Source organism: Uloborus diversus, chromosome 8 (genome assembly GCF_026930045.1).
Source record: "Uloborus diversus isolate 005 chromosome 8, Udiv.v.3.1, whole genome shotgun sequence".
Lineage (NCBI taxonomy): Eukaryota > Metazoa > Arthropoda > Arachnida > Araneae > Uloboridae > Uloborus > Uloborus diversus.
In genome coordinates this window covers 82,991,990-83,011,287 of record NC_072738.1, presented here as the reverse complement: position 1 = coordinate 83,011,287, position 19,298 = coordinate 82,991,990, and the positions used below count along the sequence as shown (strand labels likewise).

Below are 19,298 nucleotides of genomic sequence, written 5' to 3'. Positions count from 1 at the left end.
TACTTCAAAATTTAAAAGGACACAGCAAACATTACCTTCAGCTTTCTTTAGCGCAAGTAAATATAGCTCAAAATCCCGTAAAAATCCGCAAGCTACTAAATTAAATAAAAAGCAGACTATTTATCAAACACTGCAATGATGCGAACGGAAGTGAAGAACGGTTTTTAACTAACTTCGCCGCGGAAAAGTACATTTTCCAAATTGTTGGAAACGAATAAATCAAAGGATAGGGGGAGTCGAAAATTCAAAGGACGTTTTGAAAGCTCTTACTTTTTTGATTTTACTTTCCAATCTCTAATGTGTTTAGAGCGTAAAGGGTTTTTCATTTTTGTGAAGTTACTTTTGCTCGCTTCGATAATTAATTAAAGAGCTTATAATCATTCGAAATAATTTATGACTTATTCTTGTAATCCATAAATAAATGTGCATACTGAAATGTAGTTCATTTATAACATTAAGAGTTTAATATACCGTTTCTGCACTAAATGAAAATGGCTTTAATGGCGTTGAGATTATCTGAATTCATATTGATTGTTTATAAAGGTTCCGATGTTTTTCTCTTTGTTTCAGGCTTTATAACTGACAAATGTGCTTACAAATTTTCAAGTTTTATTAAATGTGAGAATCAGACATTGAAATAATGACCCTAAAACGAGAACCTTTTGAAAAGGATAGGCTAAATTATCCGACATTGTGTTTCCAAGGCTTCTTTGGATCTAAACTTGTTTATAGTTTTATGCATAGTTTTTTAATATTCGCCGGTTGCTAGGTCGTAAAACAATTGTTGATAAGTTGAGTAAAATGTCATTTAAGCTAAATCAAGAAAAGTAACTTAGTTCACAAATTCAACAAGAATATATCGAGGAGTGTTTACTGTAATGAACTTCATTTTCACACCTTATTTGTTTTTGATTTGAAAAAATTTAATCTTTTTCATTTGCAGAATAAAATAATCAATCATCAATCTGGTAACACGTTTAAAGCTTGGGCACCAGCTTTATGCAACGAGGTTTTTTTACAAATACTAATTTTGCTCCCCGACAATTCTGGAACCGAAATGTCAGATCAGTCAGCCCGCTTATATGGAGGCCTTACCTGAAACTGAACATTTCTTTTTAAAAAACGTTTAATGTACATGTTAATGCGAAGTTTTAGTAAAAAAAAAGCAAAACTATTTTTGATCAACATATTCTGGCAAAACGGTTAAAGGCAATGTTGTTGTAATATTTACAGCAATTCAGGTTTCTGTTAAAACAGCAAAAGTGAAGATATTACTGTGGTCAATTTCATTGCAAGATTGCCTTATATATATTTAATTTTGTATGAAATCTGATGATGTAACAGTAGTATTTAAAGAAAGTTCGAGTCTTTAATTAACTACAAGATAACACATTTTCCATTCGCTGAAACAAATGTTTTCTACTAGTATCATATTGAGTGATTCTAAGAAATGGTAGTTAAGCAATGTACCATTTTTGAACAATTTATAAAACGAGTAACCAATATTTTTAAAGCAGATAGTTATATATTTTTTCAACACAACGCCTTCTTTCAACACCAAATCATTTCGACTGCACTAAAACGGGATTTTCTTGAACCCCTAAACACGAATAACGTTATTAATTTCAACCTTTGAGCTTCATTAAAGTGGTGTATAGCTATGTATTATGTATTGTCTAGCACTACCACTTTTCCTAATGTTTGGAAGTCTGTTATTTGATTTATTTTTTGTCCGTGACGTTTTTCTCCTGAGTGCAACTGTCCTCTGGAGTTCTGACGTAAACTTGACGTCATCGTTTCCGGTACTGCTCTCATATCTTTTGCAACTCGTCTCTCATTCCATTGTTCGCCTCGACTGTGTTTTAGTCGGGTGAACCTGTCTCCGTTTTTAATGCACTGATGATGGCACTTGTATTTTAGAGTGCCGAAACAGCTGTTTGCTGGTTTTTTAACCTTTTTTCATTCTCAATTTGTACTTTATATACGTTGTCATATTTTATTCACTATGTATTATGCTTCTAGTATTTTTTGTATGTGGGTAATATATATTATTGGGTAGTATTAGTGGAAAAAACAAAACAAAAACTCAGTAAAATGCAAACTCAGAGCATCTAACTACTAATGTCAAACGCAAAAGGATTACAAAGATACAGTATCTGCTAACAGCTGATTGCATTAATAAATTGCTTGTATAGTCACGAAGACATACCAGCTACAGCGCGAACACTTCCCTCCCTTAATATAAATAAATGTGATGTTTCAAAACTAACTATTCTTTAATCTCCAAGTCTTCTTAAACACACACATCCATGTCTGGCCCAACTAGCATTTCATATTTCCTAATATCAGAATCCATGTCCCAATATCTCAAACGAGTAAGGATATTGGGGGATTTTGTGTTTACATGCATCTCAATATATGTTCCTCGGTACGGGCATTAATAAAAGTCTGCGATAATCCTTGCAAGTTATGACATTTCTGGTAAGCTCCCTGTCTTAGTACGCGATATTTCCGTGGGACATGCGTTAATATTGGGGATTACGCTCCTAATTAAATGTTTGCCTTTACAGGATGTTTTGGCTCTGACTGACCTCATAGAGTATATTCGATGATTTATGGAATGGCGGCAAATTGGTTACTGGCTGTTCGGTTCTGGGTTTTTCCCTTATTTTCGTGTTGTACTTAATATCGTTTTTATTAATCTCGTTTATTCTACTATAACTTTATAGATAAAAACAACGTGCAATTAAAAAATGAACCCAATATAATTAAAAATAAGGTTGATAGACCAGTCAATGAACACTTTTCATTTTCAAAGTTTTTAGCATTGTTGAAAATTGAAATACTTGCCACAACGCAGTAACTGATTTATGTTGATGTATTAAAAAAAAAAGTTTGCGTGAAATTTGTATGGTTCTGCATCTATGCTTTTTGGGCAATTGAAATGAAATAAAACGTGCCCCGAACCAGTGAATGAACACCCCAACCAATTAGGTTACTCGTATAACGGGAGCTGAGTCGTCTGTCATTTTGGTTCTAAAATCGTCAAGGGGGACAAATTCATTATTTGTACAAATGCCTCGCTGCAGAAAACTGGTTCCATGCTTTAGTTGTGTTGCCTGATGGATGTTTGATTATCGTGTTCTATAAATGAACAAAATCTAATAGTACAAATTAAAAACAAATAAGATGTGAAAATGAGGTGCATTACAGTAATGTCTAGATACATTATTGTTGACTTTTTAAACTAAGTTATCTTTTTAGATTTTTCCTAAATGACATTTTACTCAACTTTTTTTTTTTTTTAAGACATAGCAACCAGCGAATATTATAAACTACGTATGAATATTACAAAAAAAAAAAAAAAAACCTTCATCCAAAGCTGTCTTGGAAACTAAATCTTAGATACGGCGGCGTGTCCTAGTTAAGGGTTCTGGTATTAGAAACTTAATATGGGGCTTCGTTATGCTATGCTTAGGATTTGCGTAACTTCTACAATACTGGCTGGTTAGGTTGTCTCCAACTATGGTCATTTTCTTTCGCAAAATATGCAGAAGAGAGTTACTACTAAGCATAGAAAAAAGTACTGAAACTTTTTTTTTCACAAAAAAATACGAGGTGATCAATCACTGGTCGGTCTACCCTATATAACGATTGTGTCCTCCCTACATAAAGTTAATTAAACAGTGTCTAGTCATTGTTGCTTATAATTAAATGGTTATTTTTTAAATAAATATGAAGCACTTAAGACTCAAATTGGTGTAAATAAGACAATATAAAAATTTGGAGTTAACGAGTACACATTTTAAGAAACACTCTCTTTTGTTCTGTGGAAAATGGTGGTGATGGAAATCTCAGCAGATGCTGGTGTACAGCATGATTTAGAGAAATCTTTTCGTTAAAAATCTACCTACAGTTTGTACTTTGCACGCATTTTTCTCAAAACTAAAAAAAAAGTGAAGTAATTCCATTTTTTTAAAGGATTTTTTGTGATAAAACATGAGAAGACATGTGTTTTTTTGTTTCTTCAAAACGTATTTAGTGCAGGAAAATATGGAAGAAAAATCTTAATAAGATATACAAAGCAATACTACCAAATGAAACAAATGACTAAGAAGGAATATTGTGAGTAGTTTTTCTTCGAAATGTTCCGCAGATCGTCATTTTACGCGAACTTAGTAAATTGCTATAACGCTTGTATAACTCAGAACAAAAATATAAAAGACAATACATTTTTATTTATTGTTAAAACTCAACATTACTTGAAAATATTTCTTATTTTAGCCATTTATTCATATAATGACAAAATGTTCTGAAGTTTCAACTCCTATTTTTAAAATAAATATTTTCATTTATCTCTTGGCGTTTTTAATTTTTTTTTACTTATTCATAAGATTAATTATTTTTATTGTTTCAACAATTTTTTGGAAACCGCAGCAAAATATCGACTTTCCATATGTTTTAAATGATTTTGATAAACACAAATTCGTGCTCAGTTTTTACTCGTGAATTTCACGAACCGGGTTTTGTTTTAATCAAGGGGGAAAAAACTTTTAAAACGGAAAATGACGTCTCGTTAATTGTTAAAAACCAATACCTAGCATAAAACTTTTTTTATCTTAGAGTATTTTTCAGCTTCCTTTCTGCCTAATTAAAACCAATGCCTTAATTAAATAGCTTCGAAAAAACAGCTGCACTAGTTTCAAAGAAAGTAAGTCAAAAAGTAATGCAATCTTCTGCATTGTTTTTATTATAACCAAATTGCAAACTTCAGACATAATTACAAGAAGCGTTAAAATCATCCAGTATTTATAATTAAATGCTGTTTTGCAAGTAATTTAAAATTGCAACGATCAGCAAAAATTAACGATTGTTTTATCAGATAATTTAACGATAAGACGAGATTTTATTTCCTTTCTAAATTTCATTAAAACAGAAACAAATTCCTATATTGTTAAAGTCCCTTTTATGATAATCATTTTCACATAGAATCAAAATTAAAGGCGTCAATTTTCGATACAGTTAAAAACAATTAAGAGTTTCCAAAATAAGTAAATACAATATTTTTGAGAGATTGCTTTCGTTGATGTATTTCTTTGGCACAAGTAATCACTTTAAGTATTTAAACTATTGCAATAATTTAAGATAATTTCAAAATCACTAATACCTTTTAATTGAAATAGCACTGCCTCTTTAATCTCTGTAATTATTTCTTTGATTAATATTAAATGTCATCAAAATCGTTGCAAAAGAAATGTTTTATAACATTTTTTATTGGTACTAAAAGATGAAATTTCTGCTTATATGGTTATTAAAGCATATAAAATCAACTTATTGTTCTCTAATGTTAATCGCGCAATATTTTTTTTAATGTAAAAATAAAACAATAAACTTGTGGCTGAAAAATTCAAGTTTTCGAAATAATTTTTTGCAACCAGAAATTCATGCAAGTATTTTTTTTTTTTATTTTCATTATTTTCTTTTTCCGCTTTTTTTGCGCTTTACAGTTATTTTTTTTTTCTAAAATTTAGTTTTGCACACATTTGATACTATCTTTCTGATTTTTCATTCCTGCTAAACATCACGCACAAAGAATGCTGATAACTTGGAATGTCACTGTTATACCATGACACATAAAGCAACAAAACCTGTGCCGAAGAAAATGTGTACACTTCAAATGTTAAATAAAACATGTTGTTAAAAATAGCAGAAAACATAAAAGGAAAAAATGGCAATTTCTTTCCAGTCAGACAGAATAATAATGAAAACATTATTATTTCACTCAAGCGCTTTTGATTAGAAAATAATATTGATATTGCGGGGTGACGGTTTTTAAAACATTGTTTGTTTTAATATTTGTATGTAATTGTAACTTGCATTTAAGATACGAACTATTTTTAAAGCTTAAATTGTCCAATTTGTTATTAGCCTTCTCTGTTACTTTCCAAGAGTAAACTCTTAATAAATTACTTATGTACAATCCATCGAAAACTGATTGCACATAAATAATCGGAGAAACAATCTAAAAAAATATTATAATTTGGAAATAACTATTACAATTAATTAAAAAATAAAAATTGTCTTACACGATTTGTTTGATCTTCGTAAGAAAAGCCCAAATGTCTTGTAAGTATTTCAAAGAAACAAAACCTTCAAAGAAAAAGTTCCTGTTTTCAGGAAATATTATTTACAAGATATGTCTTCTCCGTGGACACAATTAAGAATCACTATACGGTGTTATCTAACACTACGTATTGTTATCTAATGGTCTTTCACATTCCAACGGACGTGTAACAACCAGATGGCCTTTTGCAATTGATGGATTGCTCTGCGTGTTCCGGAACGAAGAGAACGTTCCAATGGAATAAAGGAGGATGAGCCAATAATGACCAAGAAGACAAATGATCTGGAGCATAGCGCATCTGTGTAGCCTGATGGTAAATTTGTAGACACAGTGAAAGAACTCTTGGTATCTGAGAGGTCGTTTAGAATGATTAGGAGTCATTAGATTGTTAGATGAGCCAAACAGGTTTCGTGTTAGTGAAAGATTTTTAGTATCGTTGGAGTAATAGATTTAGTGAAGGCAGTGAAACTCCAAAAACACTCCTTTTTTTGGATTTTAAAAAAGGAAAAGATAAAGGATTGGGGAAAGATAAAACAGTAACAAAATTAAATCAATTATACAGTATAGATGCATCACTAAAGATATTAACTATTACAATTTTTATTGAATTTAATTGTTGTAATTTTTCCAGCCTTTCATTCAAACCATTCAGAGACGTATCCTTTCTATTCAAATTGCATAACGACATTTTTTTGTTTCATAATGTGCTTGATGAGTACTGCATATGGAACCATATTAATAATTTTCTTATGCTGTCCCATTACATAGCAATTTCCTCGCTCGAACAAGATGACTCAACTAACTCAAGTGTTTATTAGAGCATGTTACAGGGTGTCAGGAAAAAGATTGACTGTTTAAAAAAAAATGCAGGGAAACGGTAAATGATAAAAAAACAATTCTTGCAGAAAATTCTTGTGTTGGGCATTAATTCCCCCCCCCCTAAGTTTCAAATTTTAGTTGAAAATTTTTGAAATAGATGGCGCTGCAGATAGTAAGCCCGTAAATCAAAAGTAAGATGGAAAATTACACCATAATTTTTCGAAAAAAATGAACAAAAGAACAAAACAATATTTTCAAAAAATCGTCGGCTGTGTTCCTATGGTGCAATCGGAGGAAAAATCGGTGAATTTTAATTCATCTTTTTTGACTTACCGGCTTGCTATGTGCAGCGCCATCTACTGAAACATTTTGAACTAAAATTTGGAACTCTGAGGGACAAAAAATAGCGCCCACCTCATGAACTTCTGCAAGAATTTCCTTTTTATCATTAACCTGTTATCATTTTTTGAAAACAGACAGTCTTTTTCCGGACACCCTGTATTAGCACCAGCAGATATAATGATTCAAGTGAAAAACCAGTAAATATAGTTACAACTTAAAGTCGCTCCTAAAAGTACAACAACAACATTTTTTTTGAAATGGTTTTTTCCCAGTTTTAACTCACTTTCTCGTAAAAGTATAAGAAAGAAGAAAATCAGCAAAAGGAAGGCACGATTCACCTTTTAAATTTCGCTAAAAACGATTCCAAAATAAATAAAACAGTAAAAATCATAAAGTAAGGTTTTGAGATAGGAAAAGCGTTTGAATGGATGCACTTTAAAAACGATTCAGAAACGTTCTTGGAAAATAATAGGCAGCTGATGTGCCCAATTTCAACCAAAAGACATATCTTACAAAAACCAGGAACATTTTCCGATAACAATCAGTAACCTTCCTGAAATATTGGGAAATATCCCCTGTTAAGGCCAGTCGTAAACCTTCTAGAAAAATGAAACTGGTTTCATGTGCTTGAATCCTAATTTCCCTAGAAAGCTCCAGAAGCATTAGAACAACCATGGCCAACGCTACGAGAAAATTTCGAGCAAGAACCAAGCATTTTCCTTGCCTGCAATTCCTGCTTCGTAAAGCTGCAGCTATCCAGTGACTTATTGGCGCACGTAATCAAGTTGATCGTAAAGCTGCAGCTATCCAGTGACTTATTGGCGCACGTAATCAAGTTGATGCCGATACACTAAATAAACACGCTCAGTCAATCTTTAAACTGGGAACAAAACATGTTTTTCACACCAGTGAAAAGTCTGCATTCGTGCATCTTTTAGCAATTTAGGAAACTTTTTTGCGAATATACTTGATTTTGCTGGGGAATAGGTGAAAATCTCTGAAATCCCGAAACGTTCCACGGAAATAACCAGCAGTGATTTGGAATTTTTTCACAGTGTGTGTATGTATCTGCACTGTAAAAAAATTCCGAAACGTTACTGAGTATTTCCGTGTAACGTTTCGGGATTTCAATGGTTTTTATCCACTTCCTGGAAATATCAAGTTTCTTCGTCAAAAAGTTTCCTGAATTGCTACAAGTTGTCCGAATGCAGACTTCTCTCTGTTGTAAAAAATATATTTAGCTCCCAGTTTAAAGATTAACTGAGAGTATTTATAAGATGTATCGTCTTATACTGAATGACGGCTCGTCCATGCTGATTAAACTCCCAAAGAGAGCGAATAAGTATGGACTACGTAGCTTCGCAAGAATTGCAATCAAGTGAGATGATTGATACTTCCTTGCAATTCTGAATTAGCTTTCGCCATGTTTGCAATACTGCTAATGGAACTTTTTTGATAAATCAGGAAGATGCCAAGCTCTTACATTATCCCTACCTAAGATTACTTCAGGAACATGACTAACTTTAAACGGGAAGTTTCTGGATTTTTCAGGAAGATTGCTGAATTTTAGCGGAAAACGTTTCTGGTTTTTGCGAGATATGTTGCTAGCAGAAATTGGGCACATCAGCTGCCTATTATTTTCCAGGAACGTTTCTGAATCGTTTTTACAGTGTGTTTGTCTACCTCTTCACCAGTAATAACTTTTGAGGGGGAAATCTGATACGGAAAAACGTTTTTTTTTTTTTTTTTTTTTTTTGTTAAAAATCTCGGCGAGGGAGCCTCATTCCCGCATTCAACTTTATTGTTGGAAAATATGTTTGTTCAACATCAGGTAAAAGGAAGTTGTACGAGTCCAAATCAGATATTTTAAACAAAATTTGATTTCCTTTTTTACTTCTTTACAATTTTAAATAAAAATACTCATAGAGATTTTTAATAAAAATACTTATGCAATTTTAAATCAAAATACTCATACAATTTTAAATAAAAATACTCATAAATACTCGTAGACTAAAATACTTATTCTAATTAATGTAATGAACATGTCGATTCAAATTTAATCCCGTGAGAAACATTGTCAAAATTTCCCAATGTCAAAGATTTTCCCTAACTGTCGAAGTTTGAAATGCCTACACTAGTATTAAAGCGCCATAAGGGAGCTTAATTTAGCAAAGTTGTTTGAAATTATTAGAAACAGAGAAACAATATTCTTTTCCAGGGCGTGAAACGTTTGTTCTACCAAAATTAAAACAAATGCGTTCAAGGGCACTCCGATTAGAGGTTAGTGTGACTTTTCAAAAAATTTCTTCTTCGAAAATTTTGTTGACGATGCGGAAAAATTATCTTCAAGTGGAAAAACTTGGATTTCCATCCAGCAAAATTATCATCATTCGGCAAGATTTGGAGTTCTATTATGCAAAATTATCATCAATCAGCAAAATTGGGAGTTCCATTCGGCAAAATTTGTTCCATTTCTCAAATTGAAAATTCCATACCTCAAAACATTTAAGCTTGCTACGCCCCTGAATAAGTTTACTCTTTTGTAAAACTACTGCGCAACATTTAAGTAAGAAAAAATGGTTGAAAACAATTACTACAGGAACAGAAGCTCAAGTGAAACGGAGAAAATCGCAACAAAATATTTTGTAAAAGAAATCCGCTCCAATAATTCTTGATCGACAAGTCATCCGCAAAGATCACTCATCCAACATTTAGTTTCATTGAGCCTCCCATTGTGTTATTAGCCGCCGAACCTTCACACGTACGTTGACTGCTCACTGACATTTAAGAAAAGGGAGTCTTGGGATTTCGATTGAAGAAACGATGATCAAAATAAGAAAGAGGAGGAGGGGGGGGGGAATCGATAAAACATTAACTGCACTGTCTTCAGAAAATGGGCAGGAAAAAGTTTTGAAACATCAGAAAAAATTATGTTTGAAGGCTGCCATTACTTGATGCTTCTAATGGCTTTTCGTCGACTTTAAAAGAAATGGTTTTATAGAGAAAGGTAGATAATGTCGTTTATTTTTACAAAATGTTTTGATAATGCCTCGTCTCAAGTATTTCAAAAGTAACTGTTATCCTTACATTGTTTTATAATTTCCTCCTATTCAACAAATCTATTTTTTATTAGTTATGCCTTTTCTATAACTATCTTGGGAAAAGTTTGTTATTTTTCTCACAGTTTAAACTGAACGTTTAAAATGTTATAACTATTCTCCTTTTGATTGCTGTTTTATGTATTTTGTTTCTTTTTTTAGCAATTAGACAAAACTTACTCAGCAGAAATAAATACATTTGAATTAAACTAAAATACTCTGTTTACAAAATTTCCAACTAGTATGATAACAAAAGAAGGTCTAACTGTTGAATTAAAATTCATGTTTATTATAGAACATCAGGAACAATTTTAAACAATCGCTCATATGACCCTCTGCAATAGCATTTAATCAGCTAACTTTAATTGAGAAGCATTATAAAAGAGCTAACAAGCACAACGTCCTACTGGGAAAACTAAGATACTATTATTTTTCATCTAAAAGCTAAACTAAAATACTTCACATCCTCTATTATGTTTCACATCCCCTATTAACTTTCTAAAATTCATTTGGCAGGTGAGACAAACTAGGTCATGTGAACCAAAAGGTCAAGTACCCATTTTTGTGTGTTGGGTAGCAAAAATCTGTTAGGTTGTGATTTTATCGTCACAAGACAGCCTATTTGTTGATAAAACGTTATCAACAAGCAGTTTGTTATTAACAGGCAAAGGCATATCAACAGGTATTAGAAAAGAGTCGGGTCAAAATTGCCATATCTACTTTTACAGTAAATTTTGTCTCTTCATAGTTCCCTGTAGGTTGTTCTAAAAAATTAACTGCTCTAGAAAGCATTATTTATGTAGTCTATAAATTCATAAAGAAAAATGTTACTGTGTATCGCAATTTGTTCCTTTAATTCAATAACCTTAAATAAATAGACTGCAAGAAATAAAAAATGAATAAACACTTTGTGCAGAAAAATAAAAGAAAATGAACAACGTTTTGTCGTTTAAAATTAGACTGCAGACAAATAAGACTGTGATTTGGAAAATTAGGACTCCACTGGACTTATTACATCATCGAACAGTGGGGTGGAGGATTCGTTCCAGTGCTGCATATGTTGCACACATGTGCACGAATTGTGCGCAGGAGTAATCAAAAGGAGAAAGCCCCCCTAAAAATAACTTTTGATGATGGACCCCGCATGTGATGATTGATTTTTTTCCATTAATTTAAATATGAAAGTTTTGATTATGTGTTTGAGTTTTTTAAATGTGGTTTAATATATTTTTATACTGACCTTAAAATTTTGTCATTCCTTGAAAAAGTTTGTTAGTTCTTGTGCCGATTGTTTTAAGAGATGGCGCCATTGGAGACGCGTGTTTTTAGACAAGGCCATTTCTCCATGTTTCATTTAACTGCTGATAAACATAATTTAAATTTGCATTTTCATATGGAATGATTTTTTAAATATATTTAATGAGTCATGTGATGCATATAAAAACATATAGTCATTAAACCTGTAAGTCGATCCACCTTCGCCTCATGAACTTCCACTTTTACTTAAGAAATTAGTACAAATTACTTTTATTTTATTACAAATTGCAGTGAAAACTTATTATTTTTCATGATATTAATATTAAACTTTAATCCAAAAGAAGAGCGAGTACTAATTACGTTATACTACTTTAAATACTTAATAGATTAACTTTCCTTCTTTTAACTAATAAGTGAATTTTAGTATGGGCACTAATCGAGTTTACTTAGCATCCCGGAATCAACCAAACATAGAAGCGCTCATAATTGATATTTCTAAACATTGACGAAAAAAAACCAAGAGCTCTTTAGTTACTAAACAGTTTTAGTAAGATGATTACCTAAACTTGCTTTTAAGAAAACGAGTGAACGTTGTTTGAAAGGGGTAATTTGTAGAATATATTAAAAGGCTCATTTTTCATGCTATGTTGTTTTTTCGAAAAAAAACCCCCAACTAACTAATGTATATTTTAGTACTTAAGTTGAGCCGGATTTTCTAGAATACGTTAGTTTTAAATTGCAGTTTTAAATCGTGCACTGCATAAATAATTCATTTTCTTGCATTTTATTTTTTAATGTAAATCTTAGAATCCTCTGACGTCTTACTAATAAAACTATGCAATTACTATAAAACTCAAAATATTTAAAAGGTTATTGTTAAACATTCAAACAGAATGTTAAGGGTTTCCCAACATCACTGGTTTTTTTTTTTTTTTTTTCAACTAACATAACATATTTAGTATAGTTTTTCACATTTAACACCAGAACTACGGGAGGGATCATTTTGACCACAAGAACAGTTTTTTGGCTAACTGCTTATCTGTATTTTCACAACAAACCTAAGCCACTCTTGACTTTTTCTAAATCATCATGATGTATCATAATATAACGTTTTCAAGAAAATTGTATTTTATTTAAAACCCAAACTAAATAATTGTTCTTAAATTGTGGGCAGGTGTCATTTTAGCCATTTTTTGAAAAAAAAAAAAAAGGAAAAGAAATTGGAACACATTTACTAATGCTGAAACATAGCAGAAACTCAAAATTGCCTCTTAGAACATATCGCAGCAAGAACTTGAGGCAATAATAATGTTTTTACGCATAAAAGTGGTTATTAGCCTCGAGTCTCTGAATTGCAACTGAAACAGTGATGATTTTTTGAGTGTATTTTAAGTTTTTTAAAACCATTTCATTATGTATCCTTAAACTCTCTCCATGCTTTAAATAAGCTACACTTATTATAAATATCTTTACTTTGACCCTTTCCCTCTCGCTCCCGTGAATATGCTGGGCTGGGGTTTCGATCTTCATTTCTCGCGCCCATGATATTGCCGTGCTGGGATGTGCAATACTAACGCGACGAAACGATTAAAATCAATTCATTTCTTTTACCCGGAATACATTTTATTTCTCTTTTTATACACTAGATGGCAATTTTAACCGTAATTGTGGTTTTTAAACGTCATTGCAGAGATGCAGGAAGGAATTTTGGTACTACTGTCCACATTGTGACGTTGGCCTCTGTATCTCATGCTTTGAAATTTACCACAAAAGAAAAAAGTACTTCTTTACTTATATTACACAAAAGATTAATAAAACTCTTTTTTAATGTTTAAAAGACGTATTTCTTAAAATTTTGCTGCTTGCTTGGGCTTGTTTGTTGACTTTTCATAAATTTTAATTATTATTTTTTTAAATTTCAATCTAAAAAAAACTGAAAATGAAAAATTGAATGTACATGTTGTTCATGCACTTATTTTTATATAATTTTCTTAAATAAAAAAATAGACACTTTTATGACCGTTTTCTTGAAAATTATTCGATTGTTAAGAATTTAAACTAATTTTTAGAAACATATAACGCAATGTAAGGAACTTGACAGCTTTCCTCTTAGAGGGTCAAAATGACCTCTGCCGTATTTCTAGGTATACAAAGACCGCAGTAATTCGAGTGTTAAGTTTCAACTATAGCAATTTATTGAATTTTTATACATTAACAACTGCAAAGTTAAATAAAAAAGAGGCAATTATTTACGCTAGGTAAAAGTCCTATTGTTATATTTAACTACTAGTGGTTCCCGCCCGTAAGAGAAAAATTAAAAGGTCTTTTTGTTCGCCTGTATATTTACAAATAATGTATGGTGAATTTTCTCGCCAATTGGCTTTTACCCTTGTTACGGTTCCACGTTATGATAATTTCGTATCTCGCCAATTGGCTTGCGTCCATGTTACGGTTCCACGTTATGATAATTTCGTAATTTACTTGTCCATCTTATGATATTGTTGTTCTTAAAATTGGAATAGAAAAAGAACCACATCGAATTTTTGAAAAATCGCTTCGAGGTGCACACTCCCATGCTACAAACTATCTTTGTGACAAATTTCATGAAAATCGGCCGCAAGGTCTAGGCGCTAGGCGCGTCACATACATCCTACAGACATCATCCGGACATAGAGACTTTCAGCTTTATTATTAGTAAAGAAACTAAACAGCCCATAGGGGTCAAACCTAGCGCGCCCATCTGAGTTTTCCTGACCAATGGCTCAGGGGGTCTAGGAAGATATTTCAGTCAGGTGGTCAACCAAACCAGGAGCCCCCTGGGTTCCGGGATGGATTTAACGCATGAATTATGTACAATAACCCCTCGTTATATTGCGCTTATCAGGGGAAAAAAAAAAAAAAAAAACGCGATATAACCGAAGTTATGAAAATGAGCGATTAAACTATCGTTCAAGTTGATGGTATGTGCACCTAAAAAAATATTTTTTTATTGTAATGCTAGCGATACCCACACGGCTTTGCCCGTAGTAGAAAATTAAAAGTTCTTTTAGTTCGCCTGTATATTATTAACAAATATAATAGATGATGAATTTCTCGCCAATTTGCTACATATTAATCTGCTCGCCCGTGGTCGCATATGATAGTTTGCTCGTACACGTTATGATAATTTGCATGGTAAAATGTTCTTAAAATTGGCATATAAAAATAACCAAAATCCAATTTTCAAAAAATTGCTTCGAGGTGCACACCCCTATGCTACGAACTTATTATGTGCCAAATTTCATCGGTCGAACGGTTCAGGCTCTATGCACATAACAGATAGCCAGCGACATAGAATTTCAGCTTTATTATTAGTAAAGAAAAGGTCAAGATTAGGAAGATTCCCTTTATGAAAACAAATAAAAATTAGCTTACCAGTTGTTGTTTTAAAATTTAATTAAAAATATTTCCGATGTTTTATGGTGGGATACAAATCGTAAGTTTTAGCTTGAGTTACGACAAATTTGATGCATGGAAAAAAATCTAGATATTTTTCATTGATTTAGAAAATAAGCTAGAAGGAAACTAGAGAACAAAGAATACTTTGTATGTGAAATATTAATTAGTTTTTTGCGATGTCAAGTGTAAAGCATTATTTTCTAAATATACTTTCTCGGGGGACAAAGAAGAAGTGCGATACATCCGACTGCTGTGATATAACGAGGAGTTTCTGTATACATCAGTATAAACAATATGAAATGATTTATCAACAAAGTTAATTACTATAGAAAGCGTAAGTAAGTTAAAAGTGAATACAAATAAAGTCTTGCCTAAGCCAGATAATGAAGATAAAATGCTTGGAGCAAAAAGAATAGACTAAAGGCACTATTTTTGAATAAGACTTCAAGTCGCTAGTTTTGATTCTGGGAGACCTGGGCTAAAGTCGCACTTTAAAAACGATTCAGAAACCTTCCTGAAAAATAATGGGCAGCTGATGTGCCCAATTTCTGCCAGTGACATATCTTGCAAAAACCAGGAACGTTTTTTACTAAAATTCAGTAATCTTCCTGAAATTATCCCGGAAGTTTTCTGAAAAATTCGGAAATCTCCCCGTTTGAAGCCAGTTGTGCTTTTGAGACTTTAGAGAAAACTTAGGTAGGTATAATATACCAGCTTGACCCCCATCCAGGTTTATTAAGAAAGTTCCATAAGAAGTATTGCAAACAAAGCCGAATCCAAGCAAGTATCGAGAATTTTAGTCACCTGCAATTCTTGCAAAGGAACGTCATACATACCTATTTGCTCCCTTTGGGAGTTTAATCAGCATGGACGAGCCGTAATCAAAATGAAGCCGATACACTTTATAAATACGCTCAGTTAATCTTTGAACTGGGAGCTAAAAATATAATTTTCGCAGCTGTGAGAAATCTGCAATCGTGCAACTTGCAGCCATTCAGGAAACTTTTTGACAATTATACTTGATTTTTCCAAGAAGTGGATAAAAACCATTGAAGTCCTGAAACGTTATACGGAAATACTCAGTAACGTTTCGGAATTATTTTACAGTGTACTTGTCACGAATCGGTGTTAGAGTTATTAGTAGTGAATCAAGCATAATTTCCGGAACAAAGCATTTGTTCTCTAAGTTTTTCAAGTTCGTTAAAATGTGGTCGTATAGCTTTTTACTACCTACAAATACTTGCGACACCACAATTTTCGGCAAGAAAAGCATTTTTGGACGATGGAAAATCTTTAGTCATAAACAAACTGTAAAAAAATTGTTTAAGGTTACCAGTAATTTTGGGAGTAACGTTACATCCTGGAGTGTGTAGTATCATTGTTTTAAAAATTGACATTGCTGTCACATTTCTTTCTACATGTAAAAAATACGAGGGTCGATTCAAAAGTAAGGTACCCATCAATTTTACAAATATACAGCACTATCTATTCTTATTGAAATTTCTATCGTTGGAAAGATGAAACGTTTCTCGATTTTTATACATAATCGCCATTTTTTTTTCTGTGCACTATTGTCGATGGTGCGTTAACTTATGTATTGAAAGTCACAGAATTCCACCGCCAGAGTAGGACATGACAGTTAACAAACCTATCCGTTCTTGATTGCAGTTCGGAGCTCGAGTCAAGTGTTTACCACTTGTTTCCTAAGTTTAAGGAACACTTTGATGGTCAATGTTTCCGGAGTGACGTTGAAGTCAAAAAAAGGGGCGCAACTCTCCCTCAACGGGTTGGCGGTGGAATTCTGTGATATCCGATACAGAAGTTAGGGCACCGTCGACAATAATGCACAGAAAAAGATGGCGATTATTTGTAAAAATAGAGAAAAGTTTTTTCGTTCACAAGAGTTAAACTTCAAAACGAATAGATGGTGCTGTATATTTGTAAAATTGATGGGAACCTTACTTTTGGATCAACCAGCGTATAATGTGAACGAATATTCATAGTTTGTAACAAGTATATATACACTGTAAAAAAATTCCGAAACGTTACTGGTTATTTCCGTGGAACCTTTCGGGTTTCCAGGGGTTTTCACCTATTTCCCCGTAAAATCAAGTATTTTCGCAAAAACGTTTCCTGAATTGCTAAAAGATGCACTGATGCAGACTTCTCACTGATGTGAAAGATATTTTTTTTTTGCTACCAGTTAAAAGACTGACTGAGTGTGTTTATTAAGTGTATAGGCTTTAACTTAATTACGGCCCGTACAGATTGACTAAGTTCCCAATGGGGGCAAATATGTCACTGGATAGCTGCAGTCTTGCGAGGGAAGGAATCATCGTGTAGCTTTGGCCATGGTAGCTCCAACGCTTCATCAGTAAATCAAGGAAGTAATAATTTAATTTTTAGAAGTTTCACGATTGTCTTAAACAGGAGAGATTTTCCAATATTTTAGAAAGGTTACTGACTTTTATCGGAAAACGTTCCTTGCTTTTGCAAGATATGTTACTGGTTGAAATCGGGCACATCAGATGCCTATTATTTTCCAGGAACGTTCCTGAATCGTTTTTACAGTGTAGCACAAAAGATACGTGGTTGAAAGGAACTATAAACAATATTATTTATGTATTTAAAGGTTCAATAAAAATGGCCTCTCTTTTTATGATTCTCGTTTTTTTTTTTTTTTTTCATCTTGTTTGTTAATATTAGAAATAGAAGAAAAAATTCTTTTAAGATATATGCTTGCCATAAACCTTAAAGTTATATTTTAGTACAAGATTTTTTTTTTCAAAAAGGAAATTACAACAGTCTACGTTTTTGTCGATAAACACATAAATACTACTGTCCGTATGATGTACCTTAAGAGGCCGAAAGAGGAAAAAATCGCACATTCCGAGCATGAAAAATTTAATTTATTCTTCGTTCACAAGGAGGCTTAGCAAATTTCATTCCCGGAACCATAAATCTCGTTAACCAGCCATTATTCAATTTCCTTGGCGTATATGTGCTCCATAAAACTCCCCTTCTCTTGCATTTTTTCTGAGCCAAAGATATTTTTTTTTATTCTTTCATGAGGAAACTTGATAAAATTACGTCAGTTATTTTTCTTCAATTAGCGGAATCTTTGTAATGGTGAAAAAAGAGGGGAAAATGTAAAACAAAAAAATATTAAGAGTTATCCAACTTTCAGAAAAGGCTTATAAAGCTAAAAGAGATAGAAATTATGTGTGAGTGTGCGGTAGTTAATAAAATTAAAAGTTTTGTACTTTTTCGACAGTGGTAACTTAAAAAATGTGGTAAATTCGAAGTAAACAATTTCAGTACAAAAATGGAAAGCAAAGAAGATTCAAAAAATCATATTATCATTTATTTCATTACTCTACAAAGTATGATTTAGTTAATGTTTTAATTTACTATCAGTAAGTTTTTTTTCATTATATCGTTATCATTTTTTCCCAGCGTATTTTCTTCACGTTTTTGCACTTATATATATATATATATATATATATATATATATATATATATATATATATATATATATATATATATATATATATATATATATATATATATATATATATATATATATATATATATATATATATATATATTATTACCTCAAAGCAATAAACTCTTGTTGTTTAAGCGATTTTTTTTTCTACTATAGATATTAACATATTTTTTCAAATGCAGAAGTATCTTAAGAAAGCATTTTTTAACGGTAAATAAATCGTTTTACATAAGAATACATTTGGCAAAAGAAGAATTCTCTTTCCACAAGTTTAGAAACATTGTAGCTAACCAGGTAAGAAGAATTGTTAAAAAGAGCATTTAATGGTTGATGAAATTGGTGCTGAGTTTACTTCACAGACCATTTGAAACTGTTAATATTCAATTGAAGCAGGATACATATCATTTTTAAAAAAAGTGTAACGAGTTCACAATCCAGTAAATCCATCACTGAGTACTACACTTTTTACTAAGATTTGACTGAATCTAAGAATACCGCATTGATTATATTCTCCGCACTGTAAAAAAATTCCGAAACGTTACTAGGTATTTCCGTGTCGCGTTTCGGGATTTTAATGGTTTTTATCCACTTACTGGAAAAATCAAGTACCATTGTCAAATAGTTTCCTGAATTGCTACAAGTTGCACGAATGCAATGTTGTGAAAAATATTGTTAGCTCCCAGTTTAAAGATTAACTGAGCGTATTTATAAG

The 19,298-nt window shown here is 32.1% G+C and overlaps 1 protein-coding gene across 1 annotated transcript in view; it reads left to right on the top strand.

Moving 5' to 3' along the window:
- The window catches only part of LOC129228452 (potassium channel subfamily K member 9-like), a 210,908-nt gene that overhangs the window by 153,954 nt on the left and 37,656 nt on the right, over positions 1-19,298 (top strand). The window lies entirely within an intron of this gene.